This window comes from Gopherus evgoodei, chromosome 6 (genome assembly GCF_007399415.2).
Source record: "Gopherus evgoodei ecotype Sinaloan lineage chromosome 6, rGopEvg1_v1.p, whole genome shotgun sequence".
NCBI lineage: Eukaryota > Metazoa > Chordata > Testudines > Testudinidae > Gopherus > Gopherus evgoodei.
In genome coordinates this window covers 84,146-99,838 of record NC_044327.1, presented here as the reverse complement: position 1 = coordinate 99,838, position 15,693 = coordinate 84,146, and positions in this window count along the sequence as shown.

The following is a 15,693-nucleotide window of genomic DNA, read 5'->3' as shown; positions in this document are numbered from 1 at the left end:
TGTATTGTTCCATTTTAAAGTTTCCACCTTGAGGGACTTCATGATTATTTATTATTTGTTTAAAAGTGATCAGTCCTTGAAGCAATGCTATTGGGGGAGGAGTCTTGGCTAGCCTTCTTGGAGGGTTTGAGTCTGTAGAGCATAAATTACTTTATAAAAGTTAATTAAAAAGTTAAAATTAGGGCTGTCAATTAACTGTAGTTAACTCAAAAAAATTGTGATGAAAAGATCTATCACCCTTAATAGTAGCTTTAATCGCACTGTTAAAAAATAGACTACCAATTGAAAATTATTAATTTTTTTTGTTTTTCTACATTTTCATATATATTGTATTCTGTGTGGTAATTGAAATCAAAGTGTATTTTTATTACAGATATTTGTGTTGTAGAAATGATAAACGGGAGAGATGATGTTTTTTAGTTCACCTTGTGGAAGTGTTGTAGTGCACTCTCTTTGCTGTGGGGGTGCAGCTTACAAGTGTAGATTTTTTATTATTTGTTTTGCACTCAATGACAGAACAATGTGGAACTTTGAAGCCTGCAGGTCCACATGGTCCTATTTATTGTTCATCCAGTTGCTAAGATGGGCAGGTTTGTTTGTACTTGCGGGAGATGGTACTGCCCTCTTCTCGCTTTCTGGTGACGTAAATGGGAATGGGCATTATGCATGGCACTTTTGTAGCTGATGTTGTGGGTATTGATGTGCTGGACATTCGTATGGCCCATCATGCGTCGGCCAACATTCTGGGGGACATGCTTCCATGCTGATGATTCTTGTTAAAAAAATAGTGTATTAATTAAATTTGTAACTGAACTCTTTGGGGGAGCCTTGTATGTCCCCTGCTCGGTTTTACCCAAATTCTGCAATATATTTCACATTACAGTAGTATCAGATGACGACTCAGCACATTTTAAGAACACTTTCACAGCAGATTTGACAAAATGCAAAGAAGGTACCAATGTGAGATTTCTAAAGATAGCATCAGCACTCAAGCCAATGTTTAAGAATCTGAAGCGCCTTCCAAATCTGACAGGGATGAGGTGTGGAGCATGCTTTCAGAAGTCTTAAAAAGATCATAGAAGATTAAGGTTGGAAGAGACCTCAGGAGGTCATCTAGTCCAGCCCCCTGCTCAAAGCGGGCCCAACCCCAACTAAATCATCCCAGCCAGGACTTCATCAATCTGGGCCTTAAAAACCTCCAAGAATGGGGCTTCTACTACTTCCCTAGATAACCCATTCCAGTGTTTCACCACTCTCCTAAAGTAAAACTTTTTCCTAATATCCAACCTAGACGTCCCCCACTACAACTTGAGACCATTGCTCCTTGTTCTGTCATGTGCCACCACTGAGAACAGCCGAGCTCCATCCTCTTTGGAACACCCTTTCAGGTAGCTGAAGGCTGCTGTCAAATCCCCCCTCACTCATCTCTTCTGCAGACTTAATAAGCCCAGATCCCTTAGCCTCTCCTCATAAGTCATCAAAGAATCCTGTGGCATTTTATAGACTAACAGACGTTTTGGAGCATGAGCTTTCGTGGGTGAATACCCACTTCCTCAGATGCATGTAGTATTCACCCACAAAAGCTCATGCTCCAAAACATCTGTTAGTCTATAAGGTGCCACAGGATTCTTTGCTGCTTTTACAGATCCAGACTAACACGGCTACCCCTCTGATACCTCATAAGTCATGTGTCCCAGCCCCTTAGTCCAGCGGAGGGCAACAAAAATGATTATCTCCGATTTGTCCACATCCTTCTTGTAGTGTGGGGCCCAAAACTGGACACAGTACTCCAGATGTGGCCTCACCAGTGTCGAATAGAGGGAAATAATCATGTCCCTCAATCTGCTGGCAATACCCCTACTTATACAGCTCAAAATGCTGTTAACCTTCTTGGCAACAAGGGCACACTGCTGACTCATATCCAGCTTCTTGTCCACTGTAATCCCCAGGTCCTTTTCTGCAGAACTGCTGCTTAGTCAGTTAATTCGCAGCCTGTAGCAGGGCAAAAGAGTAGTGCTCTGATGCGGAAACTACGTAACCCAAACTACCAAAAAAGAAAATCAGCCCTCTGCTGGTGGCATCTGACTCAGATAATGAAAATGAAAATGCATCAGTTAACACTACTTTGGATTGTTATCAAGCGGAACTATCATCAGCATAGATGCATGCAGTGGTTCCCCAGGAATTGAAATTAGGGGGGCTGTTTGAATTTCCAGGGGGGGTGTCAGGACCAATGAGATAAATAAAAGAGATATGAATAAAATAAATGTTTTGTTAGGATTATGCAAATTTAACATAAGAATAATGCAAGTTACACCAAAACACATAATGGGTCTAGATTTCTAAAAAAATATACATTAAAAAAAGTATCTGGAAAAAGAGGTTAACAGTGAGGTGGCAAAATTTGCAGACGACACGAAACTATTCAAGATAGTTAAGTCCCAGGCAGACTGCGAAGAATTACAAAGGGATCTCATAAAACTGGGTGACTGGGCAACAAAATGGCAGATGAAGTTTAATGTTGATAAATGCAAAGTAATGCACATTGGAAAACAACCTCAACTATACATACAAAATGAAGGAGTCTGAATTAGCTGTTAACACTCAAGAAAGAGATCCTGGTGTCGTTGTGGACAGTTCTCTGAAAACATCCACTCAATGTGCAGCTACAGTCAATGATTCCCAACATTCTGTTTGCTTTCTAAAAAAGAACAGGAGTACTTGTGGCACCTTAGAGACTAACAAATTTGAGCATAAGCTTTCTTGGGCTACAGCTCACTTCTTCAGATGTAGCCCACGAAAGCTTATGTTCTTTTTGCAGATACAGACTAATACAGCTGCTACTCTGAAACCTTTGCTTTTTAAAGAAAGGAATAGATAAAAAGACAGAAAATATCATATTGCCTCTATATAAACCCACGGTACATATACACCTTGAATACTGTGTGCAGATCTGGTCACCCCATCCCAAAAAAGACATACTGGAAATGCAAAAGGTACAGAGATGGGCAACTAAAATGATTAGGAGTATGAAACAGGAGGAGAAATTAAAATGACTGGGAATTTTCAGCTCAGAAAAGAGACTACTAAGGGGGGATATGCTAGAGGTCTATAAAATCTTGACTGATGTGAAGAAAGTGAATAAAGTAAATGTTTTGTTAGGATAATGCAAATTTAACATAAGGAAAATGCAAGTTACACCAAAACACATAACAGATCTAGATTTCTAAAAAAAATAAAAATAAAAAAAAATAAAAAAATATATTTAATTTAAATTGACTTTTGAAAAGTAAACCATCATGGGATAAGAAGGCAGTCCTCTCATGGATCAGTAACAGGTTAAAAGATGGGAAACAAGGGTAGGAATAAATTATCAATTTTTAGAATGGAGAGAGATAAATAGCGGTATCCCAGAGGGGTCAGTACTGGGACCAGTACTGTTCCACATATTCATCTGGAAAAATGGGTAAATTTGCAGATGATACAGAACTACTCAAGACAGTTAAGTCTCCGGCAGACTGCGAAGAGCTACAAAAGGATCTCATAAAACTGGGTGACTGGGCAACAAAATGGCAAGTGAAATTCAATGTTGATAAATGCAAAGTAATGCACATTGGAAAGCAATCTCAACTATACATACAAAATGATGGCATCTGAATTAGCTGTTAACACTCATGAAAGAGATCTTGGAGTCATTGTGGATAGTTCTCTGAAAACATCCACTCAATGTGCAGCAGCAGCCACAAAAGCAAACAATGTTGGGAATCATTAAGAAAGGGATAGATAATAAGACAGAAAATATCATAATGCCTCTATATAAATCCATGGTACGCCCACACCTTGAATAGTGTGTGTAGATCTGCTCACCCATCCTAAAAATATATATATTGGAATTGGAAAAGGTACAGAGATGGGCAACTAAAATAATCAGGGGTATGAAACAGGAGGAGAGATTAACATGTCTGAGAATTTTCAACTTAGAAAAGAGATGACTAATGGGGATATGATAGAGGTCTACAAAATTTTGACTGGTGCGAAGAAAGTGAATAAGGAAATTTTATTTAATCCTTCACATAACACAAGAACTAGCAATCACCCAATGAAATTAATAGGCAGCAGGTTTTAAAAAAACAAAAGGAAGTACTTCTTCACACAATATAAAGTGAGCCCAGGGAACTCTTTGCCAGGGGATGCTGTGAAGACCAAAATTATAACAAGATTATAAAAAGAACTAGATAAATTCCTGGAGAACAGGTCCATCTGTGGCTATTAGCCAGGATGCGGAGGGATGCAACACCATGCTCTGAGTGTCCCTAGCCTGTTTGCCAAAAGATGGGAATGGGCAACAGGGGATGGTCACTTGATGATTACCTGTTCTGTTCATTTCCTCTGAAGCACTTGGCCATGACTGCTGTCAGAAGACAGGATACTGGGCTATATGGACCATTGGTCTGACCCAGTATGACCATTCTTATGTAAAAACTAATTATAATAATAAAAATATTTAGTACAGAAACTCCCCAACATAATGACCTCCCAAGATAGAAACAATGTGAGATAACAACCTTGGCAAATAATGCATTTTAAAAATCTTGGCCTATTAGGAAACATATTTATATAAGTTTCCATTCCCAGTCACAAATCTAGCATTCTGGAGTAAAGTGACTAAAATATAGTGCAACAAACAAATGTTTATTTAACATGCCCCTCACTTTTCCCTCCACCGCACTCCACTCACCAGTGTTGTCCTTGGTCAGTGGAAACTCAGAGTTCAGAGGTGCTTTCACATGAGTACACCTCCCAGTTGGGGGAGAAGAGAGCACATTGCTTGTTCCTCCAGTTGCTCACTGTTCACTCTGGCCACCTCTGTTCATTGTGCCACCATTCACTCCACCACTCTGTTGCCAATGGCCCTGCACAGTCATCTTCAGCTGCCACCTGCCACTGTGACCTCTGCGAGTTGGGCTCTTGAGGTTCCACCAGCTCTCAGTGATTTCATCTGAGCTCTCAGTGTGGGAACCTCGCTCGCTGCTAGTGCAGACTGGGCTGTCTCTTACTCAAAAACATTGTCCCCACAGGAACACTGTCCCCACAACAGGACTAAGCACTTAGACCTGATTGTCAGTGATTGCAGCTGCAGTGGTCACTTAACAAAACAAAAGACTCTCTATGGAGCCTAATCAGCTCTAACTTTAAACAGTGGAGAGGGATAGGTCCCCACCCTCTCTCTTGATGCCTTCAAATCATAACAGGCTACGTACAGTTCTACTGCCTGTTACTCATACAATAAGAACAACATTTCATCCCCTGTTTCCCCCACATTCAAGGGCTTTGTAACTCAACCCCAGCCAAAATCTATCACTTGGACAACACAGCTCTGTTTGCTGGATACTTAGGTAGATTAGGTATGAATGTAAATATAATCTGGCCCTGAAGCCTTTTCCCGCAGCCCTCTCTCATCACTAGCTGTCAGGGAGAGCTCATTTAGACTTTGCTTACAAATCATCATTTGAAATTATTAGGTTGGCCAACATCACTGAAATGAATGCACTAACTTCATAAAAAACAACAGCTGTATAAGGAAGCAAGGAAGCTAGTCTATGTTCATACTTTTCAAATCTATTATACTTTTTCAGATACACATATTTTATCATACACTGTATAAGCTTTTAAAGTGTGTATTAATGGTTCAGTTTAAATTCAGATTTCCAAACAGTCACTAAATTGGTATGTACTTAGCTCACAAAACTAGGGTGTGTGTAGGGAAATCACTGGACGCGTGTCCCCTGGCGTGGTGGCTGAGGCATGAGACCCAGCTGACACATAGGTATCTTGCGACACTGGCTGCAGCAGTGCCATGGGAACGCCTTTTCTCACTTTCAGGTGACATTGTGAACGAGAGGTGGGCAGCACTGTCTCCTGCAGGTGTGACCAGGCTGATTTGTCTGGGCGACTGGCTGGACAGGAGGTAGGACTGAGTGGACTTGTGGGCTCTGTGGTTTTTACATTGTTTTGTTTTTAACTGCAGGGGTTTTTTGTACAGAATTCTACATTTGTGGGTTCAACTTTCATGATAAGGAGACTGAACTGCGGTACTTGTATTGGGTGAGTTGGGAAGTACTGTTTCTTTTTATTTTTTTTTGGCAGTGCAAATACTTTATATTTTTTGTAAGTGAGCACTGTACACTTTATTCTGTGTTGTAACTGAAATCAATATATTTGAAAATATAGAAAACCAAAAAATATTTAAATAAATGGTATTCTATTATTGTTTAGCAGTGCTATTAATGAGGATTTTTTTAATTGCTTGACAGCCCTAATTCATATATGATCTGGAAAAAGGGATAAACAATGAGGTGTCGGAATTTGCAGATAAGAAACTAATCAAGATAGTCAAGTACAAAGAACACTGGAAAGAGTTACAAAGAGATTTCACAAAAGTGGGTGACTGGGTAACAAAAGGGCAGATGAAATTCAGAGCTGATAAATGTAAAGTACTGTTATTCACACTGGGAAAACATAATCATGAGTGATGTGGAGAAAGTGAATAAGAAAAAGTTATTTACTTTTTCCCATAATATAAGAACTATGGGCAATCAAATGAAATTAATAGGCAGCAAATAAACAAATTTTATTTGAACAAATTTAAACAAATTTAAATTTAAAACAAATAAAAGGAAGTTCTTCTTCACACAGCGCACAGTCAACCTGTGGACCTCCTTGCCTGAGGAGATTGTGAAAGCTAGGACTATAACAGCATTTAAAAGAGAAGAGAATTGAATAAACACATGGAGGTTAAGTCCATTCATAGCTACTAGCCAGGATGGGTAAGGAATGGTGCCCCTAGCCTCTGTTTGTCAGAGGATGGAGATGGATAGCAGGAGAGAGATGGCAGGAGAGAGATCACTGTTAGGTTCACTCCCTCTGGGACACCTGGCATTCACCACTGTCGGTAGACAGGATACTGGGCTCTGGGCTGGATGGACCTTTGGTCTGACCTGGTACGGCTTTTCTTATGTTCTTATAGTTAATGAAAAAATGAAAAGTTAGTCAATTTCAGAAAAACGGAACAAAAAAGTCTTTGACCAGTGAGAGGTGCTATCTCCCCCCCCCATGCCACATCTCAGGGACACAGTGTGATTGGAGAGTAGACCCAGAAGAAAGGTTGGAGCTGCCCAGTGAAAGAGGTGGTGAAAATGTAGATTCGGGCCTCCATACCAGGATGATAAAATGACACCAGGCCCCACTCATAGTCCAGGTACACCCCAATCCTCCCAGGGCTCCCAGTCAGGGGCAGGAGGGTCTCTGGGGAGATACGAGCCCGGTAATGGCTCCCACACTGATCCACGGCCCAGATCATCTCCTCAGGAGAAAAGTTGATCCAGCCCTTCCTCCTGACAGACTCTCTGGCTACTCCCACAGCCCAGGTCCTACCACTCCTGACCTCTACCTCCCAGTAGTGTTGCCCCGAGGTGAACCCTTCCAAGCCCAGCACACAGGTTTCACTGTCAAATCTCTCAGGGTTGTCAGGCACATCCTGCTGCAAGCCCCTCCATTTCACAGATCGGCGATTCTCAGAGATCAGGAGGCTGGGATGAGCTGTGTCCGGATCCAGAATCGCTATCACTGTAGAGATGAGGCAGAACATCGGGGCAGAGCCCAGCGCATCGACATAGGCACTGACTCCATGGGTGCTCCGGGACTGGAGCACCCACAGAGAAAAATTAGTGGGTGCTCTGCACCCACCAGCAGCCAAGCTCCCCGTCCCCTGCCCCAGTTCACCTCCACTCCACCTCCTCCCCTGAGCGCGCTGCATCCCCACTTCTCCCCCAACTCACAGTGCTTGCTGCTGCGAAACAGCTGTTTTGTTGCATAACAAGCTCCAGGAGGGAGTGGGGAGGAGGGAGAAGGCGGTGCACTTGGGGCAGAGGGAGGGCTGGGGTGGGGATTTGGGGAAGGAGTCCAATAGGGGCAGAGAGGAGGCAAAGTTGGGGCGGGGACTTTGGGGAAGGAGTTAGAATGGGGGCGGGGCGGGGGTGGGGTCAAGCACCCACCATCACCAGCAGAAGTTGGAGCTTATGCTCATTGGGGCTGTTTCCCATCCTCCCCACAGCTCTGTCTTAGCTAGGACACTCTCTGATATCCAGCCTCTACCTCCCGGGGACCTGCTTCTCTGCATTTCACTGCAGCTCTCCTACCATGCTCTTGGGACAAATGATTCCCCTGAAAGAGCTGGAGATGCCTCTAGCTCCCATTGGGCCTGTCTGTAACCTCTACAGAGGTCACTGTGAGGAACGAGCTCAGGTGTTACACACACAGACATCATTTCATCCGTTAAAAGAACTCAGTAGCCACCTGCTACAAAATCTGTGCTATGGGGCTGCTACCACGTCTCCACAGCTAAGACCACAACTGAGTCTCCAATCTACGCCTGAGTTGGGAGCCCTCTATTCTAACACCCACAGAGTCGTATCAGGCTCAAATCTGGTAGATTTGGTCTGGGTGTGAGGAAGAATTTTTCTACCAAATTTGAACTGAATTGGCCAACAATTGATTGACAACTCTGTAAAAACAGAGTCTGAATTGATTGACAACTCTGTAAAAACAGAGTCCGAAAAGCATTAAGACAATTACCCGCAGCCAGTTAAGGTAATTTACAGTTTCCTAGAACCATTCTAGTTCACGAAGTCAATTAACAACACAACACATGAGAATTCACCATGTGTGTCCAGTAAAACCTCAACTCTGAACCATAATTACCAACCTCTGTGAGCACGTATCCCCCGAACTGACAGCGGGTAAGTTCCTGGCCTCAGGAGCACTCTGAGGTATTGTAATTACACTGGAGCACTCGTGACTGCATAGTTAAGTATAAGCATGTGTTTCATGCAAGGAAACCAGGGACAAATCTGGCATTTTCACTGACCATACTGCTCTTTCCCTGTGACTTCTGGCATGTGTGCATCTGCTGGGCAGCAGAGTGGTGCATGTGTGTGCGTGCACACGTGTGTGTTTGTCATTAAAATACCAGCTTCGCTTACCTGCATTTTTGCTGACTTTACTCCAGCCTGAAATCAAACACACAAGAGGTGAGCAGTCCCCAGAGCATGGACTGCTGGCATAGGACACAATGTCATATGAGGGAAAGGAGACACATGGCACTTATCAAGGTCAGCCAGGGATTTCCCTGCAAACAGAGACATAGTATACAGTCAGTTCTACAACAGCTCCTGGGTTAGGGAATGTGCCTTTAAAGGGCCACTTTGCCCTCTCTACTGTGCTCTCCACTGGCCTCTTTCTGCCCAGGTCTCCTGGTCTGAGCTCCAGCCTCACAGATCTCTCCATGGATCACACACCCCTTCTTGGCATCTGACCGTTGCTGGGCTCCCATGGCCCTGCCCTAGCTGGGCTTACCTGTGGTGTAGTCTCTACACTCCCCATGTGCCAGGCAGCTTGGCAAGGGGATAGGCCCTTGTCATAAACAGATAGCTAAGGGTTAATGTCTCTTTCACCTGAAGCACCTGACCAGAGGACCAATCAGGAAACCGGATTTTTTTCAACTTTGGGTGGAGGGAAGTTTGTGTCTGGGTCTTTGTTTTCTGTCTGCCTGCTTTCTCTGAGCTTTGGAGAAGTAGTTTCTACTTTCTAGTCTTCTGTTTCTAAGTGTAAGGACAAAGAGATCAGATAGTAAGTTATATGGTTTCTTTTCTTTGGTATTTGCATGAATATAAGTGCTGGAGTGCTTTGATTTGTATTCTTTTTGAACAAAGCTGTTTATTCAATAGTCTTTTAAGCAATTGACCCTGTATTTCGTCACCTTAATACAGAGAGACCATTTGTATGTATTTTTCTTTCTTTTTATATAAAGCTTCCTTTTAAGACCTGTTGGAGTTTTTCTTTACTTCAGGGAAATTGAGTCTGTACTCACCAGGGAATTGGTGGGAGGAAGAAATCAGGGGAGATCTGTGTGTGTTGAATTGGCTAGCCTGATTTTGCATTCCCTCGGGGTGAAGAGGAAAGTGCTTTTTGTTTCCAGGACTGGGAACGGAGAGGGGGAGTCACTCTGTTTGGATTCACAGAGCTTGTGTCTGTGTATCTCTCCAGGAGCACCTGGAGGGGGGAAGGGAAAAAGGATTATTTCCCTTTGTTGTGAGACTCAAGGGATTTGGGTCTTGGGGTCCCCAGAGAAGGTTTTTCAGGGGGACCAGAGTGCCCCAAAACACTCTAATTTTTTGGGTGGTGGCAGCAAGTACCAGGTCCAAGCTGGTAACTAAGCTTGGAGGTTTTCATGCTAACCCCCATATTTTGGACGCTAAGGTCCAAATTTGGGACTAAAGTTATGATAGCCCTGATAACATGGAAGTGAGGGTTTAATGAGCTAATCCTTGGCCCTGGACACTGGATCTCAGTGAATGGGCCTAGCAACATTAGTTAGCTCCTTCTCATTGCGTTTGTGTCTCTAAGTGTCAGAGAGTGGTAGGAGACTTTGAGACTGCGCTGAGCCCATTTCCAGGGCATCAGGATCCCCCCCACCCCGCCATTCCTTTAAATGCTTTAGCAAAAAGGTACATTGGCCCAGGCAGACCCACCAGGTTTGGATATGGACATTCCCCTGTGTGCAGATTAGAAAGGAGGAGGCTAAAATCAGGCTTATGCTGGAAACTGAGCAGCAACCTTATCTATGGAGCAATTACCCCACTCTGATTAGTCAGAGCTCCCCGTCTGTTTGATTCCCAGAGTCTCCTAACAGATAGCGCAGAGACAAAAGCCAAAGTCTGTCTAATTATGTACAGTGAGAGAAAATCATTCAAGCCTCCTGAGAGCCCAGGCATTTCCCTCTTGTTCTCCAGCTCAGAGCGCAGAATCTCTGGAGGAGAAAAGGAAGAAGGAGGTGAGGTTTCATGTTGTTAATTCACAGAGCTTAAGGCCAGAAGGGTCGTAGTCTGACCTCCAGTACATCACAGACCTTAAACCCTCGCTCAGTCACCCCTGTACCATGCATGAGGCTATGATGTAATCACGGGTATTTTCAGAGAAAGTTGTGGACAGGTCATGGGCAATAAACAAAAAAATTCGCCATGACCAGTTCATGACTTATAGTATAAGTACCCCTAAGTAAATCTTAGGGGGGATTCTGCTGGAGGTGGGGGGCAGGGCCAGTGGCACCAGCTGCTCTGGCTGCCCGAGGGACCTCTGCTCAGGCGATCTTTGGGGCCTGCCCCACCAGCTGCTGCTCGGGTGGTCCCCAGGACCAGCTGCCCTGGGCCACTTCAGCAGTGGCTGGCAGGCAGTGCACCTGGTTGTGGGGCTGCCTGAACTACTGGTGATCTCATTTGAAAAAAGATGTTGAAAAACTGGAAAGGATGCAGAAGAGCCACAAAAATTATTTGAGGGCTAGAAAAAATGCCTGAGTGTGAGAGTGACTTGTAATAATAGGATTATTCACACACTTAAAGTTAAGCCTGATTCTAGCTGATTTGGGGCCCTGAGCATAAAATGAGATAAGAAAGGGTTACTCACCTTGTGCAGTAACTGCAGTTCTTCGAGGGGTGTGTTGCTCCATGCTATGTGTATTCATACCCTTGGGCCTCACATTGGAGATTTTAGGTAGCAGTTTCTGTTTGGCCCACACATACACTCTCCCCATCTTGTGCTCTGCATTAAGTCAATATAGCGGTGTGCAAACTGCCCCCGGTTCCTTCTCTACCACAGAGCTCATAGGTAAGGGCTTGTCAAGGTCTGATTCCCCACTCTGAACCTTAGCGTCCAAAAGATGGGGTACCTGCATGAACCCCTCTAAGCTTAATTACTAGCTTAGAAATGATAGTGCTGCCACCACCCAAAAATATAGTGTTTTGGGACACTTTCTGGCCCCCAAACCCTTCTCTGGGGACCCCAAGACCCAAACCCTTGGATCTTAAAACAAAGAGAAATAAACCATTCCCCTCCTTTCTTCCTCCCAGATTCTTCCCTCCCTGGGTACACTAGGAGATCGCTGTGATTCAAACTCCTTGAATCTTAGAGAGGAAATTCACCTTCCCTCCCTTCTCTCCCCCTCCCAGACTCTCCCTGAGAGAAAGAGAGACCGTGACTCTAACAGAGAGAAATCAGGCTTTTCCTCCCCCTTCTCTCCTTTCTCCCACCAATTCCCTGGTGAGTCCAGATCCCGTCCCCTGGGGTCTCACACAAGAATAAAAAAAACAATCAGGTTCTTAAAAAGGAAAAGCTTTTAATAAAAGAAAGAAAAAAGTAAAAATTATCTCTGTAAAATCAAGCTGGAAAATGTCACAGGGTCTTTCAGCTTATAGACACTAGAGAGAATCCTCCCCCCAGCACAAATACAAGTTGCAGCAAACAGAGATACAGTCCTTCCAGCAAAATACACATTTGCAAATAAAGAAAACAAACATAAGCCTAATCCGCCTTATCTACCTAGTACTTACTATTCTGAACAAATAAGAGACTGTACCAGAGAGATTGGAGAGACACCTGGTTGCACATTTGGTCCCTCTGAGCCCCCAGAGAGAACAACAACCAAACACTAACAGCACACACAAAACTTCCCTCCATCCAGATTTGAAAGTATCCTGTCCCTTGATTGGTCCTCTGGTCAGGTGACAGCCAGGCTCACTGATCTTGCTAACCCTTTACAGGAAAAAGAGACATGAAGTACTTCTGTCCTATTAACCCTTAACTATCTGTTTATGACAGGGCTCCAAAACAGAGGGGAAGGAGGAAAGTAGTGGAGCACCCACAGGGACACACCTCTCAAAGAACCACAACTACAGCACAAGGTGAGTAACCCTTTTGTCGTCTTTCAGTGGTGTTTCTATGGGTGCTCTGCTCTCAGCGACACTGCCGCAGTACCCTCAATGGAAGGGTGGGGTTTCAGTACAGAGGTATTGCCCGGTTGAGGGACTGGCTAAAACACAGGCCTCACTGTGAGCAGGATTTGAAGCTGCACAGGGGAACCCTATTGGATTTCAACTACAATGCCTTAACCACTTGGCCATCACAGCTGTGAGCCCAAAACTGCTACAAAGCCAGAGAAACTGGTAAAGAATCACAATGCCCAGTCATGAAGTCATCTGAACTACAGAATTCCCACCGCAAACCTGGCTCCCAAAGCACATGGGGGATTTGGGTTTGTTCTCTTTGCTTAGCCATGTTCAGTCGCACAAAGAGTGCGTTTTAAAGTGTCCCCTCCCACAGAGCGGGAATGGGAAATGATTCTCAACTTGAGGCCTGATGTAGAGAGACCAGACATCCCAATTTTATCAGGACTGTCCTGATATTTGCTTGTTTGTTCCGTGTCCCAACCGATGTTTGTTCGGGACACTGGACAAACAAACAATTTTGCCCTATACTCCGGCACACAGGCAGAGTCCGGAGGGACACTCGCCTCCCTGACTCTGCCCCCTCCTTCCCCCATTGGATCCTTCCCCAAATCCCAGCCCTGGCATTCCTCCTCCCTCCCAGGTTTGCACACGGGCCATGGCCATGGCCGGGAGCGCAGCGCGGAGGCTGCTTCAGCCCTGCAGCCTGCAGGGCAGTGCAGTGAGGCTGGAGCCAGGTGGGCCAGGGGCGGTGACACACATGGAGCAGACGCACTCCTGCCGGAAGGGGCCGGGCCCGGCTGCCTGGTTCGCCCCTTACCCGAGAGCTGCAGGAGGGGCCCAGAGTGCAGCTCTTCCCCCAGGCTGGGCGCAGGAGTGAGGGGATGGGGGAAGCTGGGGTTGTATCGGGGGTTGGAGCTGAGAGTTGGGTGGAGATTGGGCTGTGCCACTGCTGCTTGGCAGCGGGGGGGGGCCTCTGGCATTTTTTTTTGCTCCTCCCCCCACATCTTGATATTTCATCTTTGACATCTGGTCCCCCTAGCCTGCTGTGAATGAGGATGTCTGGACCAACGGGCCAGGGACTGGCCTATGCTAGAGAAACCACTGTCAAGTTTTAGCTAATTAGGACAAGTCAGCAAATAAGAACAACCTCAGGTCTCTGTAACTGCTACAGGTTTCAAATTCCCACAGGGAGCAGTTTCTGGCACTACACCTGTGTTGCTTTGCTCCCCGGCTCTTCTCAGGCTCCTGCTCTCTCCTTAGCTCTGCGCCGCTCTGGCCCAGGCAGTTCCAGCTCACATGGAAGATGGGACACCCTGGCCTGGTGACTCCCTCATTACACTACCTGGCCTGTCAGTGCGGCTAACTTGGAGCTTTGGCCTCTCCCCATTGCCCCTGGGGACTGTCAGTCTCAGGGGCCTGATTTCCCATTGATCCTTCCCCCTTCTAAAGGTGCTGGGAACTAGCTAACCAACCCCCCCCCACAAACACACACTAAGTTTTAGTAAAGGGCCAAGAACCCCCTTACACAAGCCAGCCACATGAGGGTAACTGATGTGCAGAGAAATCAGCCTAAGCTGGTCCCATGGTGTAATGAGCAGCACTCAGGATGCTGAATCCTGCAATCTGAGTTCAAATCTCAGTGGGACCTTGTGGTAAAGCCCCAGAACTCACAGTGTTCAATTTCCTTGTCTCCAGCTGTGTAAGAGTGAATCTTTCCCCTCCTGCTGGGTGACTCACACCTCCTAGAGCCAGGTCTTTGGCTGGGATGGCCACAAGGTGTTAGGGCTCTAGAACTTGCTACCCTGGTGGTTGGGATTCTTGCTGCTTCACCTAATGCCCACAAATTTGGCCCTTGTGCTTCTGGCCACATGGCACTTGAAGGAAGGAGTGCCAGGGCTGGGATTAATAGTCAGGGCTTGGCAGGAGGGAAGAAGATTCCCAGGCTGGAACCCCACACACCTTGCCTCCTCTGGGCACGTATAGCAGAGGCAGCCCAGCTCTGTCTGCTGGATACGTCAGCAGAGTAGGTGAGTTCATGTAAATACAGTCTGGTCCCAAAACCTCCCCCCAACCCTGGTCATCAGTAGCTGTCAGGGGAGAGCTCATTCACACCTCGCTTAGAAATCATCATTTGAAATTCTAAGGTTGGCCAACATTGCCGAAGTCAATGCACCGACATTGTCAGCAAACACAACAGCTGGGTGAGGAAACCCGGCTTTGTCCAGACTTTCCAAACCTATTTTACTTTCTCAGGTACAAGTATTTTTCATACATTGTATCTGCTTTTAAAGTGTGTGTTAATGTTGCAATTTCCACTCAAATTTGCAACCAGTGACAACATTGGCAGTGCTGACAACATTGGCAACGCTACATGTAACTAGTTGAGCACTGTGGGAGGGTTGGGGAAATTCGGGGGAGGGGTGCACAGCTCCCTGGCGGGGGGCGTATAGGGAATGTCCGGTTTCACTGAATTGAATCTCCTACTGCAGCTCCTCAGTAGGTTACATCAGAGAGGAGCTGCAGTGTCTAGGCAGTGGGATGCCTGTGCCTTTAAGAGCCCAGCCCTGGGAAGCCCATGCTGAAAGGTTCTGCCTGTGGGAGGAGAAATAGAAAAGCCCCTCTGCTCCCCCACCCTGTTTTTGCAAACACTGGAGTCTCAGCCCCCCGGAGTAACTGTTACCCCTCTGCCCCTGCCTCTGCCGGGGTTTAACCCTCTGGCAGTGCCTCCCCCTGGGCTGAACTGCAGCTCCTTCCCCCATCCCTGATTTTGCCCTTCAGCCCATCTCCTAACTCTGCCTCCAGCTGCTTGACCCCTTGATCAATCAATTTCCATCCGCTGCTCAGACCCTGGCCA